Source organism: Chiloscyllium plagiosum, unplaced genomic scaffold (assembly GCF_037043375.1).
Source record: "Chiloscyllium plagiosum isolate Xiang-an unplaced genomic scaffold, Cpla_swu_hap1 HiC_scaffold_48, whole genome shotgun sequence".
NCBI classification, from domain to species: Eukaryota; Metazoa; Chordata; class Chondrichthyes; order Orectolobiformes; family Hemiscylliidae; genus Chiloscyllium; species Chiloscyllium plagiosum.
In genome coordinates, this window is record NW_028270186.1 from 43,397,510 (window position 1) to 43,422,509 (window position 25,000).

A 25,000-nucleotide genomic window follows, 5' to 3' on the forward strand; every position below is an offset into this window, starting at 1 on the left:
GGTCAGTGGGGGAGGAGATGAAGGTGATAGGTCAGGGAGGAGAGGGTGGAGTGGATAGGTGGAAAAGGAGCTGGGCAGGTCGGACAAGTCCGGACAAGTCAAGGGGACAGTTTTGCTGGAGGTTAGAAACTAGGATGAGGTGGGGGAAGGGGAAATGAGGAAGCTGTTGAAATCCACATTGATGCCCTGGGGTTGAAGTGTTCCGAGGCGGAAGATGAGGCGTTCTTCTTCCATGCGTCTGGTGGTGAGGGAGCGGCGGTGGAGGAGGCCCAGCACCTCCATATCCTCGGCAGAGTGGGAGGGGGAGTTGAAATGTTGAGCCACGGGGCGGTTTGGTTGATTGGTGCGGTTGTCTCGGAGATGTTCCCTAAAGCGCTCTGCTAGGAGGCGCCCAGTCTCCCCAATGTAGAGGAGACCGCATCGGGAGCAACGGATACAATAAATGATATTAGTGGATGTGCAGGTAAAACTTTGATGGATGTGGAAGGCTCCTTTAGGGCCTTGGAAGGAGGTGAGGGAGGAGGTGTGGGCACAGGTTTTACAGTTCCTGCGGTGGTAGGGGAAAGTGCCAGGATGTGAGAGTGGGTCGTAGGGGGGCGTGGACCTGACTAGGTAGTCACGGAAGGAACGGTCTTTGCGGAAGGCGGAGAGGGGTGGGGAGGGAAATATATCCCTGGTGGTGGGGTCTGTTTGGAGGTGGCGGAAATGTCGGCGGATGATTTGGTTTATGCGAAGGTTGGTAGGGTGGAAGGTGAGCACCAGGGGCGTTCTGCCCTTGTTACGGTTGGAGGGGTTGGGTCTGAGGGCAGAGGTGTGGACGAGATGCGTTGGAGGGTATCTTTAACCACGTGGGAAGGGAAATTGCGGTTTCTAAGGAAGGAGGCCATCTGGTGTGCACCATACAACGCGCAGCCCTCCAATCCCTCTGCTCCAATCCTGACACCATCAAGCCAGCGGACAAAGGGGGCGCAGTGGTAGTCTGGCGCACTGACCTCTACATCGCTGAAGCCAAACGCCAACTCGAGGACAACTTTTCCTACCGCCCCCTTGACCATGACCCAACCCCCCATTACCAAAACAACATCTCCCAGACCATAAGAACCACATCACCTCAGGAGATCTCACACCCACAGCTTCCAACCTCATAGTCCGGGAACCCCGCACTGCCCGCTTCTACCTCCTTCCCAAGATCCACAAGCCTGACCACCCTGGCCGTCCCATTGTCTCAGCATGCTCCTGCCCCACTGAACTCACCTCTACCTACCTCGACACTGTCCTATCCCCCCTGGTCCAGGAGCTCCCCACATACGTTCGAGACACCACCCACGCCCTCCACCTCCTCAAGACTTCCGTTTCCCCGGCCCGCAACGCCTCATCCCTCACCATGGAGATCCAATCCCTCTACACCTCCATCCGTCATGATCAGGGCCTCCAAGCCCTCCTTTTTGTCCTCTCCAGACGTTCCTAACAGTACCCCTCCACCGACACTCTCATTCGTTTGGCCGAACTGGTCCTCACCCTTAACAATTTCTCCTTTTTATCCTCCCACTTCCTCCAGTCCAAAGGGGTAGCCATGGGCACACGTATGGGCCCCAGCTATGCCTATCTCTTTGTTGGCTACGTAGAGCAGTTGATCTTCCGTAATTACACCTGCACCACTCCCCACCTCTTCCTCCGCTATATTGATGACTGCATTGGCGCCAACTCGTGCTCCCGCGAGGAGGTTGAGCAATTCATCAACTTCACCAAAACATTCCACCCTGACCTTAAATTTACCTGGACCATCTCTGACACCTCCCTCCCCTTCCTGGACCTCTCCATCTCCATCAGTGACGACCGACTTGACACTGATATTGTTTACAAACCCACCGACTCCCACAGCTACCTGGATTACACCTCTTCCCACCCTACCTATTGCAAAAATGCCATCCCGTATACCGAATTCCTCCGCCTCCGCCGTATCTGCTCCCAGGAGGAGTAGTTCCACCATAGAACACACCAGATGGCCTCCTTCTTTCGAGACCGCATTTCCCTTCCCACGTGGTTAAAGATGCCCTCCAACGCATCTCGTCCACATTCCGCACCTCCGCCCTCAGACCCAACCCCTCCAGCCGCAACAAGGGCAGAACGCCCCTGGTTCTCGCCTTCCACCCTACCAACCTTCGCATAAACCAAATCATCCGCCGACATTTCCGCCACCTCCAAACAGACCCCACCACCAGGGATATATTTCCTTCCCCACCCCTCTCCGCCTTCCGCAAAGACCATTCCCTCCGTGACGACCTGGTCAGGTCCACGCCCCCCTACGACCCACCCTCACATCCTGGCACTTTCCCCTGCCACCGCCAGAACTGTAAAACCTCTGCCCACACCTCCTCCCTCACCTCCTTCCAAGGCCCTAAAGGAGCCTTCCACATCCATCAAAGTTTTACCTGCACATCCACTAATATCATTTATTGTATTCGTTGCTCCCGATGCGGTCTCCTCTACATTGGGGAGACTGGGCGCCTCCTAGCAGAGCGCTTTAGGGAACATCTCCGAGACAACCGCACCAATCAACCAAACCGCCCCGTGGCTCAACATTTCAACTCCCCCTCCCACTCTGCCGAGGATATGGAGGTCCTGGGCCTCCTTCACCGCCGCTCCCTCACCACCAGACGCATGGAAGAAGAACGCCTCATCTTCCGCCACGGAACACTTCAACCCCAGGGCATCAATGTGGATTTCAACAGCTTCCTCATTTCCCCTTCCCCCACCTCATCCTAGTTTCTAACCTCCAGCAAAACTGTCCCCTTGACTTGTCCGGACTTGTCCGACCTGCCCAGCTCCTTTTCCACATATCCACTCCACCCTCTCCTCCCTGACCTATCACCTTCATCTCCGCCCCCACTGACCTATTGTACTCTATGCTACTCTATCCCCACCCCCACCCTCCTCTAGCTTATCTCTCCACGCTTCAGGCTCTCTGCCTTTATTCCTGATGAAGGGCTTTTGCCAGAAACGTCGGTTTCGAAGCTCCTCGGATGCTGCCTGAATTGCTATGGTCTTCCAGCACCACTGATCCAGAATATGGTTTCCAGCATCTGCAGCCATTGTTTTTACCTGGAAAATACGAATCACAACCCGTGATGCATGTCAGAGAGCGATAGGTTCCTTGAGCGATTCACTCACCCAGGAAGCAAGTAGCCATGTTAATCCCATTAACACCGCTTTTCTTGCTGGAGATATGCTGCACCGCACAGCACACATACACCGCGATGGTTCTGACAAATCATAACAGAAGGATTGGTTCAGGAGATTGGTTAAACCAGATCAGTTGTTATTGTGCGAATTTTATTGGAATGATCACAGATGTCACTTTAAACTTTTCTCAGTATCTGTGACGGTAAGTAGACCCTGTTTTTTTTTTATGTGGAAGGCTCTTTTCCTCACGGATCATTGGCGAAGGCATCCAGCGACAGGTGTCAGAATGTACGACGGCACAAAAAACGAAAATTGTATCTTCAGGGTCGATGTAGGTATCTGCTTCAATGCATTTATAAGGACGGATAGGAAGAAACTAAATTGGCTAATTCAGGCAGACAGGGCAGTCCATGTAATCCCCGCCAGGAGTGTCGTCTGGCGTTTACCTATAGTAGATGTCTCTGACCCAAGATTAAGAAGGGTCGCAACTGATTTCAGGGCAAAAGGCAAACACGATGTGGGGCTCATACGAACCCTTAAGAATAACCCCGAAGTCTGAGTATTGTCCTTGCATAGCAAAAGAGCCGTTAAAACCCGAGGCTGTGCAAGAAATTACTCCAGTCTTTGAATTTCTCTTCTCGGCTGGAGTGATAATCCCCCGTGAATAATCACTGGTGAGAACACCCATTTTTTTCGTTAAAAAAGGCACACATACCAGGTGAATTGGGGGAATGGAGGTTTGTTCATGACCTGCAGGTTATCAAGAACGCTGTTGTTCTGCACACCCCAAATGTTCCCAACCCCTTTATTATACTGGCTCAAATTCCACCGGATGTAAATGGCTCTCTATTGTGGATTTTGCAAATACCTTGTTTTGTGTACCGTTACACGCCGACAGTCAATTCTGGTTGACTTTTCCATTCAAAGGCCAATAGTATACTTTCACGTGACATTTTCAAGAATACTGTGAGTCCCCACCATAATTAACGAGGCTCTACACAGGAGACTGGAGACTCTTGTTTTAACCGGGGAAGGGGTCAGCCCTTCTGCAGTATGTAAACGAATGCTTAATCGCAGCATCAAATAGAAACAATGTGAGAAAGGTAGGCTTGCGGTGCTCTGCCATCTAGTCTTGCAAAACTACAACTTGTGGAACAACAGTTGAAGTTCTTAGGTCACTTAATATCTGAACAAGGAAAGGTCATTGGTCAAGACAGAGTTCAAGCAAACCAGCAAAATTCAAAGCCTCACATGAAGAAACAATTGCTATCCTTTTTGGTCATGTGATCCTACTTAGAATGTTTAACCCACATTACGCAACCCTTCAGGCGCCCAAAATTGACATAGCTCATGGTCCAGGTTTGCAGAGCTAGAGTCCGTTGCAGTGACCCCTGAGGCCTAGAGTGCCTTTTTTGAATTGAAATGGCACTCCAAACTACACCGACACTGGGATTCCAAATCCAAACAAGCCTTTTGTACAAACAGTGGATGCGAAGCGTGCCTGCATGACATCTGTGCTGATGCAGAATTACGTGTGGAAAATTGAGGCCAGTAGCTTATTTGTCACCTCAATTTAGATCCCGTAACGGCAGTTTTGCATAAATGCCTCCGTGTTGTGCCTGCATTTGAAATGACTGTTGGAGCTTCCAGGGACATAGTCCGCTTTGTTGAATTAAACCTACTGGTCCCACATGCAGTATCCTTACTGCTTTCTGAGCAAAACAGAGCACACATGTCGGCAGCACGTTGGCTCACATACAATGCTATGCTATTGGAGAAGCCTGACATGTCAATAAAGCGATGTAACGTCCTTAATGCTGCTTGTCTTCTCCCCACATAAGGAGACGGAAACCCACATGACTGTGTCGCTGTAATTAATGACATTTGAAGCCCGAGACCAGACGTGTAGGATTCACCAATTTAGAATCTGGATACGGCGTTCTATTGTGGATAGGTCAGTATTCAGAAGCAAAGAGATAGGCCAGTGTCTGGTATGTTGTAGCAACTACCCACGAGGTAGTCAAAGCGGGATCACTTCCTTCTCATCTGTCAGCGCAAGCAGCAGAGATGATTGCCTTGATTGAGGCATGTAAATTGGCCGAAGGAAGAACAGTGAATATTTACATCGACAGCAGATATGCATTCGGGGTTGGACATAATTTTGGATCCCTGTGGAAAAACAAGGGCTTCTTGACCTCCACTGGAAAGCCAATCACATAACATGGCCTGATCTCTGACCTCCTGAAAACAGTCCGATTGTCTAAATCAATCACTATATGTCCATGTGAAGCCCACAGGAAAAATTATGATTCAATTTCTCAAGGCAATGAAAATGTAGACTGAGCGGCAAGGACGGCAGCCAATCAGCCGCCAAGTGATCAGTTTGACATGTGTATGTCAAATATTTGTAATCCAAAGCAGATTTATGGGAGTTACAGTCGCAGGCCACATCGAAAGAGAAGCGTGAATGGACAAGGGCAGGGTGCAGAATGAGGGAATGGATGTGGTGTGGCCCCAATGGTAAACCCTTTCGACCACGATCTTTATTCCCTTTCTATGCCAAAGTAACACACGGTAAGGATCATGTGTCAAAAGTGGGGATGTACGACAATATTTCAGCACGCTGGTACAGAAAGGGATTTACTCATTACTCAAAAAATAATGTGAATAATGTGTTATCTGTGCCACTAATAATGTGGGGAGGGGAATACAAATGAATCAGGCAGAACACCCCCAATCCCAAAGACCCTTTGAACATTTACAGATGGAGTTTATTGAACTAACACCCAGCGAAGGGAAAAGGCATTGTCTGGTAATAGTTGATGTTTTCCCAAGGGTTGAAAGTGCTCCGACGTCTAAACAGGATGCCAGTGCGGTAGCCAAGACTTTGCTAACTGAAATAATTCCGAGATGGGGCATCCCTGAAAAGCTAAGCAGCGACAATGGAAAGCCATTTATAAATATTGCCCGACAGCAGATCAGTGATTACTTGTGAATAAAGGTGAGGCAACATTGTGCCTATCACCCAGGGAGCGGTGGGGCAGTGGAAAGAGAGAAAATTACCCTTAAAAATAAATTGACAAAATATTGTGAGGAACTAGAGGTTACATGGACAAAGGCATTTCCAATTGTGCTAATGTATATGAAGGAGAGGAAGAGTAAATCTTAGGACGTTTGAGATTTTGTTTGGAAGGTGGCCCAATACAGGAATTGGCCCAAGACCGATTGTAAGACAGGTAACAGACCACTGTGAGGACGAGATGTTATGTTACGGTATAAAACTCTCCACACTTCTGTCTCAAATACAGAATCAAAAGAAGGGCAGCACTACCCCAACCTACAGAAGGGAAGATGCACAATCTAGAACCTGAAGACTGGCTGGTGGTGAAAGACTTCAGGAGCAAAAGCATGAAGGCGAAGAGCTGGCTGGGATTGTTCCAAGGGCTCCCTACAACACAGACAGCTGTTAAGATTGCCGAAAGAGCCACGTTGATACACGCCAGCCATTGCAAACGTGTAGCTGACATTGAGGAGACATTGGACAACACCGGATCCAAATAAGTGTAAGTAGTGATTAGTAGACTCATAGAAATATGGGGCTGCATGGCAGGACGAGTCGTGAAGGCAGGGGTGTCTGGGATAGAACCGCAGTCGGTAATCTTAACCAAGGATGTTAAGTTGACATTTACATGCCACCCATGCCCGTTTGGTAACCAAGACGACTATAAATAAGTCACTAAATATTTACGCAGAGATCCTTGTGTACCCAGTTACTGGCACTTAGTAGTATCTACCACGGCTACAGATACACCTGACACGGGATATCGGTTTCCTGTTATCAAGGAAGGAGGTGCCATGGCAAGGGTAATAATAACCAAGATTCAGAAGAGCGATGACGAAGCCTGGTGGTGTGGAATAGATAGACCCTTCTCCGATATCCATAGACAGATGAATATAGTGATACAGCCTCGCACCCACCCTACCCGAGATGCAGTGCAAAAGGTCCTCCAAGAAATAGTAGCTCCTGGACTCGAAAAGATGAATGTTCAATAACCCGAACTGCAGATGGGCGGAAAGGCCTTTTCCTAGCGGACAGAAATAGAAGAAAGAAAGAAACTGATACGCAGCTAAAATGATCACAAATGAAAAAAAAAAGTGGATTCATTGAAAAAACTTACAGCGACATATTTCACTTTCCGTGGAAGTCTACTGTTAAGGACTCAGTGCTCTCACTGCTGTAGCAATGCGGGATTTCCTCTGAACGTTTATGTTGTTGACAACCTTCCCAAAGCAGGGAATGTTGTATGGAATTGGCAATTAATCGAGTATTGTCACAAACAGGATTCAGACTAGCATAAAACAAAGAAGTGCGAATCCTGGAAATCTGAATCAACAACAGGAATTGACAGAGAAACTCTGACAGCATCTGTGGAGACAAAGAGATTTAATGTTTCATATCACAGATTCAGGCTACTTATGCTTTTTATTGTTTTATTGCCTGGGTAATTGTCAATTTCACTTCGTGAAACAGCATACTCACCAGAATCTCTCATTAGCTGATAGACGTCATGTGTAAAAATGCAAAATTTCTTTATCGGCTGTAATGCTGTTGCTGTTGCCCTGAGTTGGTGAAAGGCTGGCCTTCATTACCTTTTTCTTCGCCTTTATGTCAATGAGCAGCCATAGTGAATGGATAATTTCTGTTTGTCTCCCTTTGTGTCTCTGTACCATCTCACTCTCTTCTACATTCTCCCACTCTCTGTCCGTCAATATCCCTCATTTTTCATTTCTACTCTTGGAAAAGTGTTAAAATAGGAGGCTGTTCCGTGACTTTCTCCGCCCCCCCCCCCCTTCCCCCCGGCCAGAGTGTGTAGAACTGGGCTCATAGTCTCCAAGTAATGTCTGTGTTACTTAGGTCTGAGATCAGATGACATTTGTTCACTCAAAACGTTATGAGCTTTTACAATTCTAAATAGTATTCATAATAGACCAGAAAAAAAGGAGTTTCACTCCAATTATAGGATTTCTATGATGCCATTGCCGTTTGCCTAAAATCAATGAATGGTGACAGCAGACAATGAGAGCAATTATCTCATTGGATGCGTTATTACTACAACATTGTCCTGCAAGTCTGCAGTGTCTCCTGCGTCTCTTCAGTATTCCCAAAAAAACTTGAAAAGACGGACGGAGAATAATAGTAGAAGAGATAGACAAATCCTTGTCGAACAGAGGAAAAAGAACTCTGCGTTGAATTAGCAGGATAGAACATAGATTAATGGGTCCACATCAGGCGGTAGGGCTTGGTAGCAGGAAATAACAACGGACTGAGCTCAAACACAAGAAGCATGCTGAGCCGTCACTTTCGCGATGTTGGATAAACAATACGGCTCTTACAAAAAGTTTAAACAATGAACTTTCAATGTACAGAACATTTGACAGCATTTGACACCATTAACGCCTGGTTGTTACTATATGCTTTAACTGACGAAACCACAGACACTATTCTTCAAATCAATAAGGGCATTTAATCAAGTATATGATCACAGTTAATCGGACCACCTTTCTGTAATAAAGCTGCTCCATGAGAATTTATATCAACGTCCGCTTGTGCAGGAAGGAAGTTCACAGCTGGTGACTCTCCACTGAAAATGTACAGGAAGAGGCAATCTCTTCTTGCTTTGATTTCAAACGGATGCCTTCACCTCTTTAACCTGACAGGATAAACGGTATGCGTTCATCATCCCTGGGCCGATTTACCGCGTGAATATGCACAGAGGGAAACTCATACCAAGAGACCAGGGTAATTGTGGTGAATTTACCAGGAGTGGTGTCTGAGTCGGTGTTAACAGTGGGCAGTAAGGGCTAAACCATTAGCACTGACATTGATCCTTGTACCAACAGCTCCTCACTCACTTTCTGCCTCATTCATCCCAGTCATCATTGACTTTCAGTTTATCCTACTTTCCCTTCGAAACTTTACGCTTGTTCCGGACCACTTTCGGGTGTCCACTTGGAAACTGCAGCTTTTTCAAACGAAATTCTGGAGAATGCACGTCACTCTTTGGGATAGGCTTCACTGCCCAACCATAATTACTCAAGAGATTGAGATGGTAAGTTACTTTACTTCGTCCTCGAAGTGCTCAACACAATGATACAGCCATGATGTCGATAGGGAGGGAGTTCCAAGAATTAGACATAGCGACATTGAATGTACAGCGAGATAGTTTCAGCTCAGAAAGGCGAGATCCTTAGAGGGGATTTGCAGTGACAATTTATTCGTGTATGTGCTGCCATGGCTGCCAGAGGATGTGGTGGAGGCTCGTACAATTGCAACATTTAAGAGTCATTTGAAATGGTATATGAGTAGGAAGGGTTTGGAGGGATATGGGCCGTGTGCTGGCAAGAGGGACCAAATTGGGTTGGGATTTCCGGTCACCATGGGCAGGTTTAAACGAAGGGTCTGTTTCCCTGCAGTACATCTCTATGACTCTATGATTCCAGTTGGATGCAATCAATCACTGGATTCCTTCTGGCAGAATCGGGTCTGTGCTCTCTGTGGAAGCAGAAAATGGTTTTCATTCAGATTAGCCACAAGAAGAGAAATAAATCTTCATTTCCTGACTTGGAATTTTATCCAGGCCTGGGCGATTCAAACCCAGACTCTGAAGCAGGGACTCCACTGAAGTTGACAATAACCCTTTCGACCGAACCTGTACAAACTCTTGTGCCTTTCGTTCTTTGTCCCCACATTTTGAAGCACCGGTCCTTGCCGTGGGTGGTGAAGGAGCTAACTACTGCCTCGCAGAAAAACCGTGGGTTCAGAGACCCGATCGATCTGTCATGCAGCGGGGATTGCATTGCTCAGAACAGACGTGTTTGCTGTGTGGGACTGAAATTGAGCTCGATCACACACAGATACGGTGCAACAGCTGCCAGCAGATGTGGAGATGGTTGGGATGGTTTCATTCACACTCTGGGAAAAAGACTGGATCCTAAATTCAGGGGAGCTAAGTGTCACAGATAGAAGGCTGAAAATTGGTTTGGGAACGATATGAGTCATGACCGAATGGTGGGCAGACCAGATGGGCTGAAAGCTCTAACTGTCCTCCGATGCCTTCTGGTCTCTGGCCATCCAGTATCTAAGGAAATAGAAACAGAGTTAATCGTGCATTTCGAAGTCCTCCTCTCATAACTCGGTGAGGTGAGAGATGGAACAGATCTGCTATTAAATTTTGAGACTGGGAGAATGTTTGGAGACGGAGTAATAAAAGAGAAACTGAGTATAAAGTTGAGAGTCAGGAGATATTCAATAAAAAAGGTAGACGGAGATGGACATGGAGAAATAAGTGTCACTGGGCTTGAAGATTTAACTCGGTTTTCCATTCCAAGATTCTACCAGACCTGCTGAGATTTTCCCGCAATTTATTTTGTTGGTACTGAAACAGAAGGGAGAAGTGTGATCCTGGACCAATCAGCTATATCTGCTCTGTGGACGTTTGAATTCCCTGTTCGAACAAATCACTTCTGACCCACACGGAAACCTCACTATCCTGCATCACCCCCACCTCTGTTACTGACAACAAGCTGTTCATGACGTAAACCCATATTGGTACACAACAGCATCATGTACCGAGTGAATTGGGAAAATTTCAGGGAGAGTTCCATTCGGTTTCCATCAGAGCATTCTCATTCAGTTAATTCAGCAGCACCATTTGACATGCAGCTGTCACTGTCATGTGGCCATTCGCATTCGACGTCTCTGGACATTTTGGTTGGGGCACGTTTGAAATGGTAACTCACGTTTTGGAAGGGACATCGTTTATAGCATATTCGGCTGAACTGGTAACCTTGTCTCTTGCACCTGCAGTACAGTGGAGACAGTTTTCACTCAGAAATCAAGAGATGATCAAAAACGGAGGGAAAAATGTGTCAACAAAACCTGCCTCAGCGAGCGAATTCGCTCTTGCAACATTAATGGAGAGCGGCAAACCGATTAGCAAACAACAGCTCCCTGCGTGGGTCTCGACCCCACATCATTGAGATGAAAGGTCTCAAGCTCTACCGACTGAGCGAACCAGGACAGGATTGGTGTTGGTTAATTTATGATTTCATACTGAGTTTAATTCAGCTGACACGGCAATTTTCAAAAATCTCGTTCATTCCTCCCCATTTCAAATAACATTATTCAAGTCTTTCAAATCACAGATTTATTCCTTCAGACTATTACAATCCATTTAGGCCTTGCCCCGGGATTTACGATTCTCTGCTAATATTTTGACCCTGATCCTTAGGTCGCCGAACTGATTCCCAGACACTCTGGTAGACTGCCAGTCAATCGGGAAAATACCTCAGGAAACCAAATCGTTTCTGATTAGAGTGTAGGGAATCCCATCTGCTGAAGAGACAGAGTCCTCACAATTCAACACTTTCTTTGTTCTACCTGCCTACAAAGTTTACCACTTCTAATATTCGAGAGAGTAATTCTGATTATAAAATGTTTTAAAAACAGGAACAATCTTCTGAAGCCATTTCCAATTTGAATTCGAATTTTTTACCCTTTCACACGGTAACAGCCGTTCCTGAGGAAGGAGTTTCCATTAGGTGTGTCCCAGGGCTGGGCAGGAAGCCGCTGATTGAAACTGCAGTGGCCCCTTTCTAGTGGCAGCAGGGGTTTGTAGAGAGTGGGGTCACATTCTGCTGCACGTGACCGTCTCACTCACTGTGGACTCAGGGTCAATTATGGATGAGTTCCCGTGGTTGTATTGTCAGTATATGGTCGGTCACAATACTTGATGTGAAATATTTGAGGCTCTGTGCTCTTTTTGGGCTTGGACAACCAACATTTCAGCCAAATGCTCTGACCATTTGAGACACAGCAACTGGCAGCAAAATTGTGCGTCTACACATCCAAACGCACAGTGCTCGAGAGGAAGTGAACAGCAGTCGTTCTCATTATTTTAAGAATCAGTTGCTCATGTTCCCGTGTTTATCGCAGAGAGGGTGAGAGACTCGAGGAGTAACAAACACACCCATAAAGCAACATCAGGACCTGTGTAGTTCTGTCATAAGAAGCTGCCTGCAGTTGTTCTATTGCAAAGTTTGGTTTCAAACCCACGACGCAATAGAGACTGGACCCGAAACCCAGCACATTAAACCTCTCTGGATTAGTGGTGCTGGAAGAGCACAGCAGTTCAGGCAGCATCCGAGGAGCAGTAAAATCGATGTTTCAGGCAAAAGCCCTTCATCAGGAATACAGGGCTCTTCAGCACCACTAATCCTCAATCTGGTCTCCAGTATCTGCATTCATTGTTTTTACCTACATTAAACCACTCGGCGACGCTCCCTGACGATAACTAAGCGCCAAACCTGTCAAGACTAATGTTTCAGCATCGCTTCACTTCAGGCAATTTCCCCTGGCACTTTCTATGAATACCTTCGCATAATTAAAAAAAAATATTTACAACAATTTGAAAGGTTTGGACGGTGTGGACATTAGTGAGAAGCTGAATATTCTTCGATAGTTTTCCCCGGAGCTTCAGGCCTGAGGGATGTCCTTGGAAAAGTTTACAAAATAATGAGGTAGACGAGCAGAGAACATCGTCAATCTACAATTTTTCAGAGGTCACGTGAGTTTAAAGCGAGATAGCATAGGTTTTATGTGAGAGCAGTACAATTTGAAAGGGAGACATTTTTGTGCGTGTGGAATAAATTGCCACATTTAGTGGCATCTAAATGGGTATACAGACAGGAAGTGTTCGGAGAGATAAGGGACAAGTATTGGCAAATATGTTCAGATTAGTTACGGTCATCTGTTCAGCAGGTGCAAGTTGGAGAAGAAGGCAATTCTGTGACACTCCAGTACCTGACAACAGTTTCAATAGACCACTTGCAAAAACGCATGCTGTTTGTTACTAAGTCAGCGTGTTTGAATTTTATTTTTTCTTGAGGCGTAATGTTTTGAAATGACACAGAGAGGAATGTTTTCCAGACATTTACAGACAATGACCATTCTCCTTGATACATTCCCAAGTTCTCCATCAAATAATCTCGTTGACTAAAAAAAACCTCAGAAATCGTGTTATCCCCTCAACTCTCCAGTGAATCCAAAAACTGACAGCTCTGAACGTGGACAAGGTGCAAAACGCAAAAGGCAGAGTCATTATCAGACACACAAACTCATTACTTCTGTCTGTGAGGCAGTGCGAGACGTGTATGTCAAGAACTGCTCACACAAATAGCACCGAAACAATTCCAAACGGAGCTTGCCGACATTCTGGAGATTTAGTGCATTGCCAAGTAACAGAAAGAGCTCAAGTAACATAAAACAAAACAGAAAAATGTACCATACAAAGTGAATATTACCAATTATATTCTCGATTAAATTAGCTCAACAATGAGCTGGTGCCTCCATCTGATCGAGCGAGCCAATCTCCAGCCTCCCTCACCAGAACAGTAATGAAGGAAATGAGAGAAATATAACAAAGTTTTACGTTGCGATTGCCCAACTTTTAGCCACAACAACAAAAAACGAGGGAGCAGATTTAGTGCAGGATCTGGCTTCACAACAACGGTGAAATAACGACGTCCACTCACTTTCAGGGAAAACTGTGAACAACTCACATTGTCCAGAATATGAATACACAGCGCGGGCTGTTTAGTTCCCATATTCTACTGCTGCCCCGATATTCATACGAAAATGTACCTTTCAAAGAGAGCGTTTGTAGCTGTGGAATGACAGTGGCAGCTGTTTCCCCTCGCTCTTACTGCCGCCCTTGGTAGTGTAGGGGCCGATATTCTCATCTTACACGCGGTAGTTGAGTGTGCAATTCTCTGTTGTGGAAAAGCGGAGTGTTTTGGAGCAGAAAGATGTGAAGTTCGGATGCTTCTGGAGTTCTTGTTGAAAAGTTCGGTGACGCGAGGAAGATGGTTTGCAGACTTTTCCTCGCCTGTCTGGGTGACATTCTCAGCGCTACAGAGGTTCATGTGAAGCGCTGCTCTCATGTTTTAATACGAATTCATTTGGTTTCATTCCTGCTGCTTCCGTTTGTTGGGGTTGCAGATTGGGTCCAACGGATGGAATCCGTGGATGAGTGCCCTGCTTCCAGGAATTGTCTGGCTGTCTTCTGCTTGCCCTGTCCGATTATTGTTGTACTATTCTAGTCGAATGTGTGGCCCTTGCCGTTTGTACGTATTGCTACTAGGGACTGCTGGACTGACGCCCACACAAATTCTTTGCCAAGAACCAATATCCACACACTTTCATTCGCAAATGCATGGCACACAAAGTTCGCAACGAGGATATGCTTTGAGGTAATTTTTAAATCATGCTTCCCTGTATTAAAAACAAATTCTGGAAAACGATATCCAGACTCCTCCGAACACTCGGACTTATGACAGCACAGAAACCGAGAGCCTCACTCAGACAACAACTCACGAGAAAACAAGGCCCAATCCGCATCATGTGCAGGTCAAACGTGGTTGACGACATTCCCCGCAGGGACTGCACGAAACACGACATAGGAGAAAGAGGCTGACAACTAGAGAGCTGCATTCATAATTTCTCCTGGACTGTAAACACCTCGGACAGCTGTTCCTTGCAGTTATGCACAGAATATTGAATGTCTCTGATTCCAAGGCTTGGAACTCGGATGATATGACCGTCTGAAGCACTGGTTACTTCCTTGTGTGAGGTAACTCCTGATGGAACACATGTAACACTCTATTGCTCATTGAGAAATATATCCAAAATAGGAGCTCAGAGCAGCATTTCTGTTGTCTTTCTGGTGCTGTCCCTGACATGCCCTGTGGCACTACACTTATTCTGTGATTCCTGAGGGTTTGGCACATGATTCCACGATCGCATTATGGGCAGTAATCTGCATTTTCGCTTCAATAACGGGTGTGTGAAGCGGAGGTCCACCATTCTCTCTTCAATTTTTCTCTTCTTTTGCGCAACTGCAATACAGTAAAGGATCAATTAATATTGTAAGATGATATACAGAGGCCTGTGAAATATCGAAGTTTAAATGACATTTATGCAATGGTTAGAGATTACCTCGATTCAGTAAATAAGGACGTAAAGTCTGTTTGGCTGGAGTTGAGGAACAGTGAGGAATGAACTCACAAGCATGTGTAGTTTACAAGCCCACTCGCAGTAACCACAAAGCGAAATAAATCGTACAAGGAAAAAATATTGTGTGTGAGTGACGAAAATGGCAATAGTCATGCGTGATCTTAACTTCCCATCTAAAACTCTCGGTTCCATTGTAAAAACGATTGGAGAACAATAATCAAAAAAATCCCACATGTCCCATAAAACATCACGAGGGATATCTTGGTAATTGATTACTCTACTGGTGACTTAATTTCCCTATTTTCTTGAAAACCATCTCTTTAATTGTGAGCATCAGAAAAGGCTTTCTTTTGGCAGCAAGAAATAAATATGTGATGAACCTTTGTTCGTTTCATGTATAAGAACACTGAGACTCCTCTGCACTGCACATCTTTTGCGTTTCTATCGATTTTAATAGTAGCGTGTCTTTTGATTCTTCCCAACAAAGTATATGAACTCGCATTCCCGACATGAAACTGCATCTGCCAAGAATGCTCTAATTGTTGGACGGAATCCTGAGGAACAGAATGTACATGTATTTGGAAAGACAAGGATTGATTCGGGACAGTTAACATGGCTTTGTGCGTGGGAAGTCATGTCTCACAAACTTAAATGAATTTTTTGAAGTAACAAAGAAGATTGATGAGGACGAAGCAGTAAATGTGATCTATATGGACTTCAGTAAGGCGTTCAACAATGTTCCCCATGGGAGACTGATTGGCAAGGTTAGACCTCATGTAACAGCAGTGGACCTAACACCGACCCTTGTGGTACGTCGCCAGTACCTGGACACCAAGAAGAACATGTTCCATCAACTATAACAATGTTTTCTATTGGCAAGCCAATTAATGATCAAAGCTGCCATCTCTCCCACAATTCCATTCCATCGCATTTTATATAATAGCCTATTGTGGGGAACCTTATCGAACAACTTGCTGAAACCCATATCCACCACATCAACCGGTTTACTGTCATCTCCCTGTTTGGTCACTTTGTCAAAAAAGTCAATAAGATTCGTTAGGCAAGGCCTACCCATCACAAAACCGTGCTGACTGTCCCTGATCAGATTTTTCTTTTCTAGATGGTCATAAATCCTATCTATAATAACCTTTTCCAACACGTTACTAACAACTGCAGTGAGACTCACTGGTCTGTAATTAGCAGGGTTGTCTCTACGACACTTTTTGAACACGGGAACAACGTATGCTATGCTCCATTGCACAGGCACTATTCCTGTAGATAACGATGATTTGACGATCGATGCCAAATGCTCATCAATCTCTTCCCTTGCTTCCCAGAGGATACGAGGACAGATCCCATCCCCAGGGGACTTGTCTGTTATCACATTCTGCAGTATTTCTATCACCTAATCCTTGTGAACCTCAATCTCTAGTACTCTGGACGCAAGTATCTCAGTATCTTCCTCTCCTTTCATACCTTTGCTGTCATTTGTAAGGTGCGAGGCACCAATGTAAAAGAAGAAAAGCACAAAGGTAGGAAAAGATATTTGCAGGCAAACTGAGTCAAAATTATTTATTGAAAGGAAAGGAAAATCACACTTGGCAATTTGCCATATCTCTTTGCGAACATGACCAGCAGAAGTAAGCAAGGGAGCTATTGATTTGAGTATTCTCGGACCTGAAGCAAACAAAGGTTAGTGACACATTCATTTCTTTTTCTGGCGAACGAAATGATCTTTCCTGATGGTTACAATGAAAGAGATGGTTCCCAATAAAAGACAGAGATTAATTCGCATGTAGATATATTTCAATGTGACACGATTCATTTTCAGTCCCTAATTACCCCAGAGATGGAGGAGGTGAGTTACTTTTCTTCACTCTTCAACTCCTCAGCACGGAGGAACAAACATGAAACCGCTAGAGATGGAATTCTTGAATTGGGAACCAGAGACACTGAAGAAACTAGGCAAAAGTGAGGACTGCAGATGCTGGAAACCTGACTTTAGATCAGAGTGATGCTGGAAAAGCACAGCAGGTCAGGCTGCATCCGAGGAGCAGGAGAGTCGACGTTTCTGTTGCCAGTCATGCTCCGCTGCACAAACAATTTTCGTTTTTGGCTCAGATTTCCAGCACCTGCAGCTATTTGTTTTATGTTAACCTTCATAATGTTTTGGACAAAACCAATGACCTGCCAGCATCGGAAAATCGGCAGAAGTACTGGTACACCGATATGTTTGCTGAACAATACAACCATTCCATGAGCGGGAATACGATCCGGGCCACGGTGCTGAGAGTACCGAATCCTCACAAGTAAATAACAAGACAAGGCGATAGATACTATCGTATTTGGTGTAAATAAAACAATCTGTCTGAACATTTTCGTTGCCGATTTTTTTTCAAATTGTCTTCGAAGATTTACAAAGTGGGAAAAGGCCATTCCGCCCGTGTGCATTGCGGCTAATCAGAGAGCCATGTATTCCAGTCGCAGTTTCGAACTTTGGCCCAAAGCCTCGTGTGTTCTAATGTTTCCAGGTCAAATGTCAATGAGGTTATCCTATGTTCTTACATTGCACAATAATGGGACAGAAGTATAACGAATTGTAACTCTTTTGAGGAACTCATGCTCATTTTCACCACAGAGGGAGACACACCAGAAGATACCGCCAAACTGACGGAGGTGTCCGTTGTGGAGAGCTGGAATTTGAAATGGACAATAGGACAAATGCAAGCTTTACATGCGGAAGCACAGAGGAGATGTCCCGAGAGAACTTTACAAGGGGAGCGTCAACGTATACCACGGTTAAAGCAAAATCTCCCCCCTCGAGCCAGGTAGGACACGAACGTACAATCTTCTGATCCGAAGTCAGACGCGTTATCCATTACGCCACTGGCCCAAGAGACAAACCTGCACTTGGCAGAATGTCGATATGTAATGCCATGGACTTTCACGGAATCAGAATTAAAAAGGTGAACAAGCACCGAAGATAATCACCAACATTGCTTCACTTCGAAGTTTTCAATTTGTGAAGCAGTGCCTTTCACTGGCAAAGGAGAGACATTTGTCCTCAGCTGCCTGCTTCAGGGTCGCCTCCTTCTCTGCTGGAAGTTTCCATCGTTTTATTCACAGTCACGACGCGATTTCATGATCCACTCCAGTGAAAAAGTGTCATGGTGTCGTCCAAACAAGACCCTGCAGAAACTCGGCGAGAAACCTCTGGTCATTTCGAGCTCAGGATGTGGAATTAGACGAGATGCGTGACACCTTTTATTGGCGCTGCCACTTCACTGAAATTAGCGGCTCAAAACGAGCCGTTGTAAGCATCAGCTTGATTTGTACCTTCCTGCAGTGCATTTACTCAACAAAATCAGATCGCTCCCATCCGGCCCAGCTGACTTATCTATTTTCACACTCTGCAGTATTTCTAATATCTCTTTCTTGTGAACCTCAATCTCTTCTCGTCTAGACGCAAGTAGCTCTGTATCTTCCTCGCCAACATTTTCATTTTCTATAGCGAACACTGTCGAAAAATATTTATTTAGTGCTTCCCCTATCTCCTCTGACTCCACACACAACTTCCCACTATTATCCTTGATTGTCACAAATTTAACTCTCGTCATTCTTTTATTCCTGACATACCTATGGAAAGCCTTAGGGTTAACCCTGATCCTATCTGCCAACAACTTCTCATGACTCCTCCTGGCTCTTCTCAGCTCTCTTTTTAGGTCTCTCCTGATATCGTCGGAACCCTCGAGCGCTCTAACTGAGTTTTCACATTTTGTCCTAACATAAGACTTCTTGTTCTTCTTGACCAGGGATTCCACTTCCTTAGTAAACCACGGCTCACGCGTTCTATATCTTCCTCCCTGCCTGACAGGTACATACTTATCTAGGACACACAGGAGCTTTTCCTTGAATAAGCTCCACATTTTAATGTGCTCACCCCCTGCAGTTTCCTACCCCATTCTACGCTTCCTCAATCTTACCTCATTGCATCGTAATTTCCCTTCCACCAGCTGAAACTCTTGCTCCGTGGAGTACACCTATCCCTTTCAATCACGAAAGTAAACCTGAGAGAATTGGGATCGCTGTCTCCAAAGTGCTCACCTACTTCCGAATCTAAAACCTGGCCAGGCTCGTTACCCAGTACTAAATCGAAAGTGGCTTCGTCCCTTGAAGGCATGTGTACGTACTGTGTCAGGAAGCCCTCCTGCACACACTGGGCAAAAAATGACTCATCTATAGTACTCGTACTGTAGTGATCCCAGTAAATATTTGGATATTGTCTTGAGTGTTCCAGAGTTTTTCATTGTCCCAGAGTCCAGATGAAGTTTGCATTCCTCACGTACGTGAGCGAGAATGATTTCAATGTCTCAGATCAGTTCCTGTCCCGAGAACATCAGAGTCAATGTCCCGTCCTCTACTCGGTCCGACAGTTCACACTTCTTCATTCTCCTCTGATTCCATTTCCCAAAGAGTTTCTCAAGATTTACAAAGCTGGAGCCTAAATTATATGGTTTGCTTCCTAAACATTTTTTCAACTGCCAACTGACAATATTTTCACAGTATCTCTTCACAATCCTCTGGCTTGCACCATGTCCAGGGATGAGAAGTCCCGTTTGGTGGAGAGATTCCCGAGGCTGATGAGTTTCACTTTGGAACAAAGATGGTTAAGTGGCGATTTCCTGCGGTTGTTTCTAATGATGGGAGAGGGAGCGGTGGGGAATGAGCACTTTGACGAGCAGGAGGAAGTGTTGCCACTGACCCGAGTCAGAGAACAGTGGACAGGGATGAAAGGAATCTAATGAAAAGCAGCACTTCTGCTCAGGATGTTCAATAACAGCTGCAAAACCCGATGTGTCGAGCAGTGTATCTGGAAAGAGAAACAGAGATAATGTTTTAAATATGGAACATTTCTGATGTAGAACTCGAGTTTCCCAAGTCTAATCAAATTACCGGCCTGGTTCACAAAATAGTTTTTCTGAACTTTGAGCGAAAATTGTACCAGCAGGAAAGCATTCATAACGTAGTCAGCAGGATTCGAACCTACGTGGGGAAACCCCAATGGATTTTTAATCCATCGCCTTAACCACTCGGCCATGACTACAGACGGCTCAGGTGCGTTGAGCATTGACCTAATCAGCCGTGATCTCATTGAAAGCTACCGTTGACTTGATGAGCGAAATGCTCCCATCTCCTTTCATACCTTTGCTGTCATTTGTAAGCTGCGAGACACCAATGTAAAAGAAGAAAAGCACAAAGGTAGGAAAAGATATTTGCAGGCAAACTGAGTCAAAATTATTTATTGAAAGGAAAATCACACTTGGCAATTTGCCATATCTCTTTGCGAACATGACCAGCAGAAGTAAGCAAGGGAGCTATTGATCTGAGTATTCTCGGACCTGAAGCAAACAAAGGTTAGTGACATATTCATTTCTTTTTCTGGCGAACGAAATGATCTTTCCTGATGGTTACAATGAAAGAGATGGTTCCCAATAAAAGACAGAGATTAATTCGCATGTAGATATATTTCAATGTGACACGATTCATTTTCAGTCCCTAATTACCCCAGAGATGGAGGGGGTGAGTTACTTTTCTTCACTCTTCAACTCCTCAGCACGGAGGTACAAACATGAAACCGCTAGAGATGGACTTCTTGAATTGGGAACCAGAGACACTGAAGAAACTAGGCAAAAGTGAGGACTGCAGATGCTGGAAACCTGACTTTAGATCAGAGTGATGCTGGAAAAGCACAGCAGGTCAGGCTGCATCCGAGGAGCAGGAGAGTCGACGTTTCTGTTGCCAGTCATGCTCCGCTGCACAAACAATTTTCGTTTTTGGCTCAGATTTCCAGCACCTGCAGCTATTTGTTTTATGTTAACCTTCATAATGTTTTGGACAAAACCAATGACCTGCCAACATCGGAAAATCGGCAGAAGTACTGGTACACCGATAAGTTTGCTGAACAATACAACCATTCCATGAGCGGGAATACGATCCGGGCCACGGTGCTGAGAGTACCGAATCCTCACAAGTAAATAACAAGACAAGGCGATAGATACTATCGTATTTGGTGTAAATAAAACACCCTGTCTGAACATTTTCGTTGCAGATTTTTTTCAAATTGTCTTCGAAGATTTACAAAGTGGGAAAAGGCCATTCCGCCCGTGTGCATTGCGGCTAATCAGAGAGCCATGTATTCCAGTCGCAGTTTCGAACTTTGGCCCAAAGCCTCGTGTGTTCTAATGTTTCCAGGTCAAATGTCAATGAGGTTATCCTATGTTCTTACATTGCACAATAATGGGACAGAAGTATAACGAATTGTAACTCTTTTGAGGAACTCATGCTCATTTTCACCCACAGAGGGAGACACACCAGAAGATACCACCAAACTGACGGAGGTGTCCGTTGTGGAGAGCTGGAATTTGAAATGGACAATAGGACAAATGCAAGCTTTACATGCGGAAGCACAGAGGAGATGTCCCGAGAGAACTTTACCGGGGAGCGTCAACGTATACCACCGTTAAAGCGAAACATCCCCCCTCGAGCCAGGTAGGACTCGAACCTACAATCTTCTGATCCGAAGTCAGACGCGTTATCCATTACGCCACTGGCCCAAGAGACAAACCTGCACTTGGCAGAATGTCGATATGTAATGCCATGGACTTTCACGGAATCAGAATTAAAAAGGTGAACAAGCACCGAAGATAATCACCAACATTGCTTCACTTCCAAGTTTCCAATTTGTGAAGCAGTGCCTTTCACTGGCAAAGAAGAGACATTTGTCCTCAGCTGCCTGCTTCAGGGTCGCCTCCTTCTCTGCTGGAAGTTTCCATCGTTTTATTCACAGTCACGACGCGATTTCATGATCCACTCCAGTGAAAAAGTGTCATGGTGTCGTCCAAACAAGACCCTGCAGAAACTCGGCGAGAAACCTCTGGTCATTTCGAGCTCAGGATGTGGAATTAGACGAGATGCGTGACACCTTTTATTGGCGCTGCCACTTCACTGAAATTAGCGGCTCAAAACGAGCCGTTGTAAGCATCAGCTTGATTTGTACCTTCCTGCAGTGCATTTACTCAACAAAATCAGATCGCTCCCATCCGGCCCAGCTGACTTATCTATTTTCACACTCTGCAGTATTTCTAATATCTCTTTCTTGTGAACCTCAATCTCTTCTCGTCTAGACGCAAGTAGCTCTGTATCTTCCTCGCCAACATTTTCATTTTCTATAGCGAACACTGTCGAAAAATATTTATTTAGTGCTTCCCCTATCTCCTCTGACTCCACACACAACTTCCCACTATTATCCTTGATTGTCACAAATTTAACTCTCGTCATTCTTTTATTCCTGACATACCTATGGAAAGCCTTAGGGTTAACCCTGATCCTATCTGCCAACAACTTCTCATGACTCCTCCTGGCTCTTCTCAGCTCTCTTTTTAGGTCTCTCCTGATATCGTCGGAACCCTCGAGCGCTCTAACTGAGTTTTCACATTTTGTCCTAACATAAGACTTCTTGTTCTTCTTGACCAGGGATTCCACTTCCTTAGTAAACCACGGCTCACGCGTTCTATATCTTCCTCCCTGCCTGACAGGTACATACTTATCTAGGACACACAGGAGCTTTTCCTTGAATAAGCTCCACATTTTAATGTGCTCACCCCCTGCAGTTTCCTACCCCATTCTACGCTTCCTAAATCTTACCTCATTGCATCGTAATTTCCCTTCCACCAGCTGAAACTCTTGCTCCGTGGAGTACACCTATCCCTTTCAATCACGAAAGTAAACCTGAGAGAATTGGGATCGCTGTCTCCAAAGTGCTCACCTACTTCCGAATCTAAAACCTGGCCAGGCTCGTTACCCAGTACTAAATCGAAAGTGGCTTCGTCCCTTGAAGGCATGTGTACGTACTGTGTCAGGAAGCCCTCCTGCACACACTGGGCAAAAAATGACTCATCTATAGTACTCGTACTGTAGTGATCCCAGTAAATATTTGGATATTGTCTTGAGTGTTCCAGAGTTTTTCATTGTCCCAGAGTCCAGATGAAGTTTGCATTCCTCACGTACGTGAGCGAGAATGATTTCAATGTCTCAGATCAGTTCCTGTCCCGAGAACATCAGATTCAATGTCCCGTCCTCTACTCGGTCCGACAGTTCACACTTCTTCATTCTCCTCTGATTCCATTTCCCAAAGAGTTTCTCAAGATTTACAAAGCTGGAGCCTAAATTATATGGTTTGCTTCCTAAACATTTTTTCAACTGCCAACTGACAATATTTTCACAGTATCTCTTCACAATCCTCTGGCTTGCACCATGTCCAGGGATGAGAAGTCCCGTTTGGTGGAGAGATTCCCGAGGCTGATGACTTTCACTTTGGAACAAAGATGGTTAAGTGGCGATTTCCTGCGGTTGTTTCTAATGATGGGAGAGGGAGCGGTGGGGAATGAGCACTTTGACTAGCAGGAGGAAGTGTTGCCACTGACCCGAGTCAGAGAACAGAGGACAGGGATGAAAGGAATCTAATGAAAAGCAGCACTTCTGCTCAGGACGTTCAATAACAGCTGCAGAAACCCGATGTGTCGAGCAGTGTATCTGGAAAGAGAAACAGAGATAATGTTTTAAATATGGAACATTTCTGATGTAGAACTCGAGTTTCCCAAGTCTAATCAAATTACCGGCCTGCTTCACAAAATAGTTTTTCTGAACTTTGAGCGAAAATTGTACCAGCAGGAAAGCATTCATAACGTAGTCAGCAGGATACGAACCTACGTGGGGAAACCCCAATGGATTTCTAATCCATCGCCTTAACCACTCGGCCATGACTACAGACGGCGCAGGTGCGTTGAGCATTGACCTAATCAGCCGTGATCTCATTGAAAGCTACCGTTGACTTGATGAGCGAAATGCTCCCATCTCCTTTCATACCTTTGCTGTCATTTGTAAGCTGCGAGACACCAATGTAAAAGAAGAAAAGCACAAAGGTAGGAAAAGATATTTGCAGGCAAACTGAGTCAAAATTATTTATTGAAAGGAAAATCACACTTGGCAATTTGCCATATATCTTTGCGAACATGACCAGCAGAAGTAAGCAAGGGAGCTATTGATCTGAGTATTCTCGGACCTAAGCAAACAAAGGTTAGTGACATATTCATTTCTTTTTCTGGCGAACGAAATGATCTTTCCTGATGGTTACAATGAAAGAGATGGTTCCCAATAAAAGACAGAGATTAATTCGCATGTAGATATATTTCAATGTGACACGATTCATTTTCAGTCCCTAATTACCCCAGAGATGGAGGAGGTGAGTTACTTTTCTTCACTCTTCAACTCCTCAGCACGGAAGTACAAACATGAAACCGCTAGAGATGGACTTCTTGAATTGGGAACCAGAGACACTGAAGAAACTAGGCAAAAGTGAGGACTGCAGATGCTGGAAACCTGACTTTAGATCAGAGTGATGCTGGAAAAGCACAGCAGGTCAGGCTGCATCCGAGGAGCAGGAGAGTCGACGTTTCTGTTGCCAGTCATGCTCCGCTGCACAAACAATTTTCGTTTTTGGCTCAGATTTCCAGCACCTGCAGCTATTTGTTTTATGTTAACCTTCATAATGTTTTGGACAAAACCAATGACCTGCCAACATCGGAAAATCGGCAGAAGTACTGGTACACCGATAAGTTTGCTGAACAATACAACCATTCCATGAGCGGGAATACGATCCGGGCCACGGTGCTGAGAGTACCGAAT

At 45.3% G+C, this 25,000-nt stretch overlaps 3 non-coding genes across 3 annotated transcripts; all 3 read right to left on the reverse strand.

The window, feature by feature from the left end:
• Positions 1 to 20,278: 20,278 nt before the first annotated feature.
• On the reverse strand, positions 20,279 to 20,360 carry trnaf-aaa (transfer RNA phenylalanine (anticodon AAA)). The gene has a single exon. It is a non-coding gene; the product is annotated as a tRNA-Phe (tRNA).
• Positions 20,361 to 21,797: 1,437 nt separating this feature from the next.
• Positions 21,798 to 21,870, reverse strand: trnar-ucg (transfer RNA arginine (anticodon UCG)). Its single transcript has one exon. It is a non-coding gene; the product is annotated as a tRNA-Arg (tRNA).
• A 2,130-nt stretch (positions 21,871 to 24,000) lies between these two features.
• Positions 24,001 to 24,082, reverse strand: trnas-aga (transfer RNA serine (anticodon AGA)). The gene has a single exon. It is a non-coding gene; the product is annotated as a tRNA-Ser (tRNA).
• Between the last annotated feature and the right edge of the window lie 918 nt (positions 24,083 to 25,000).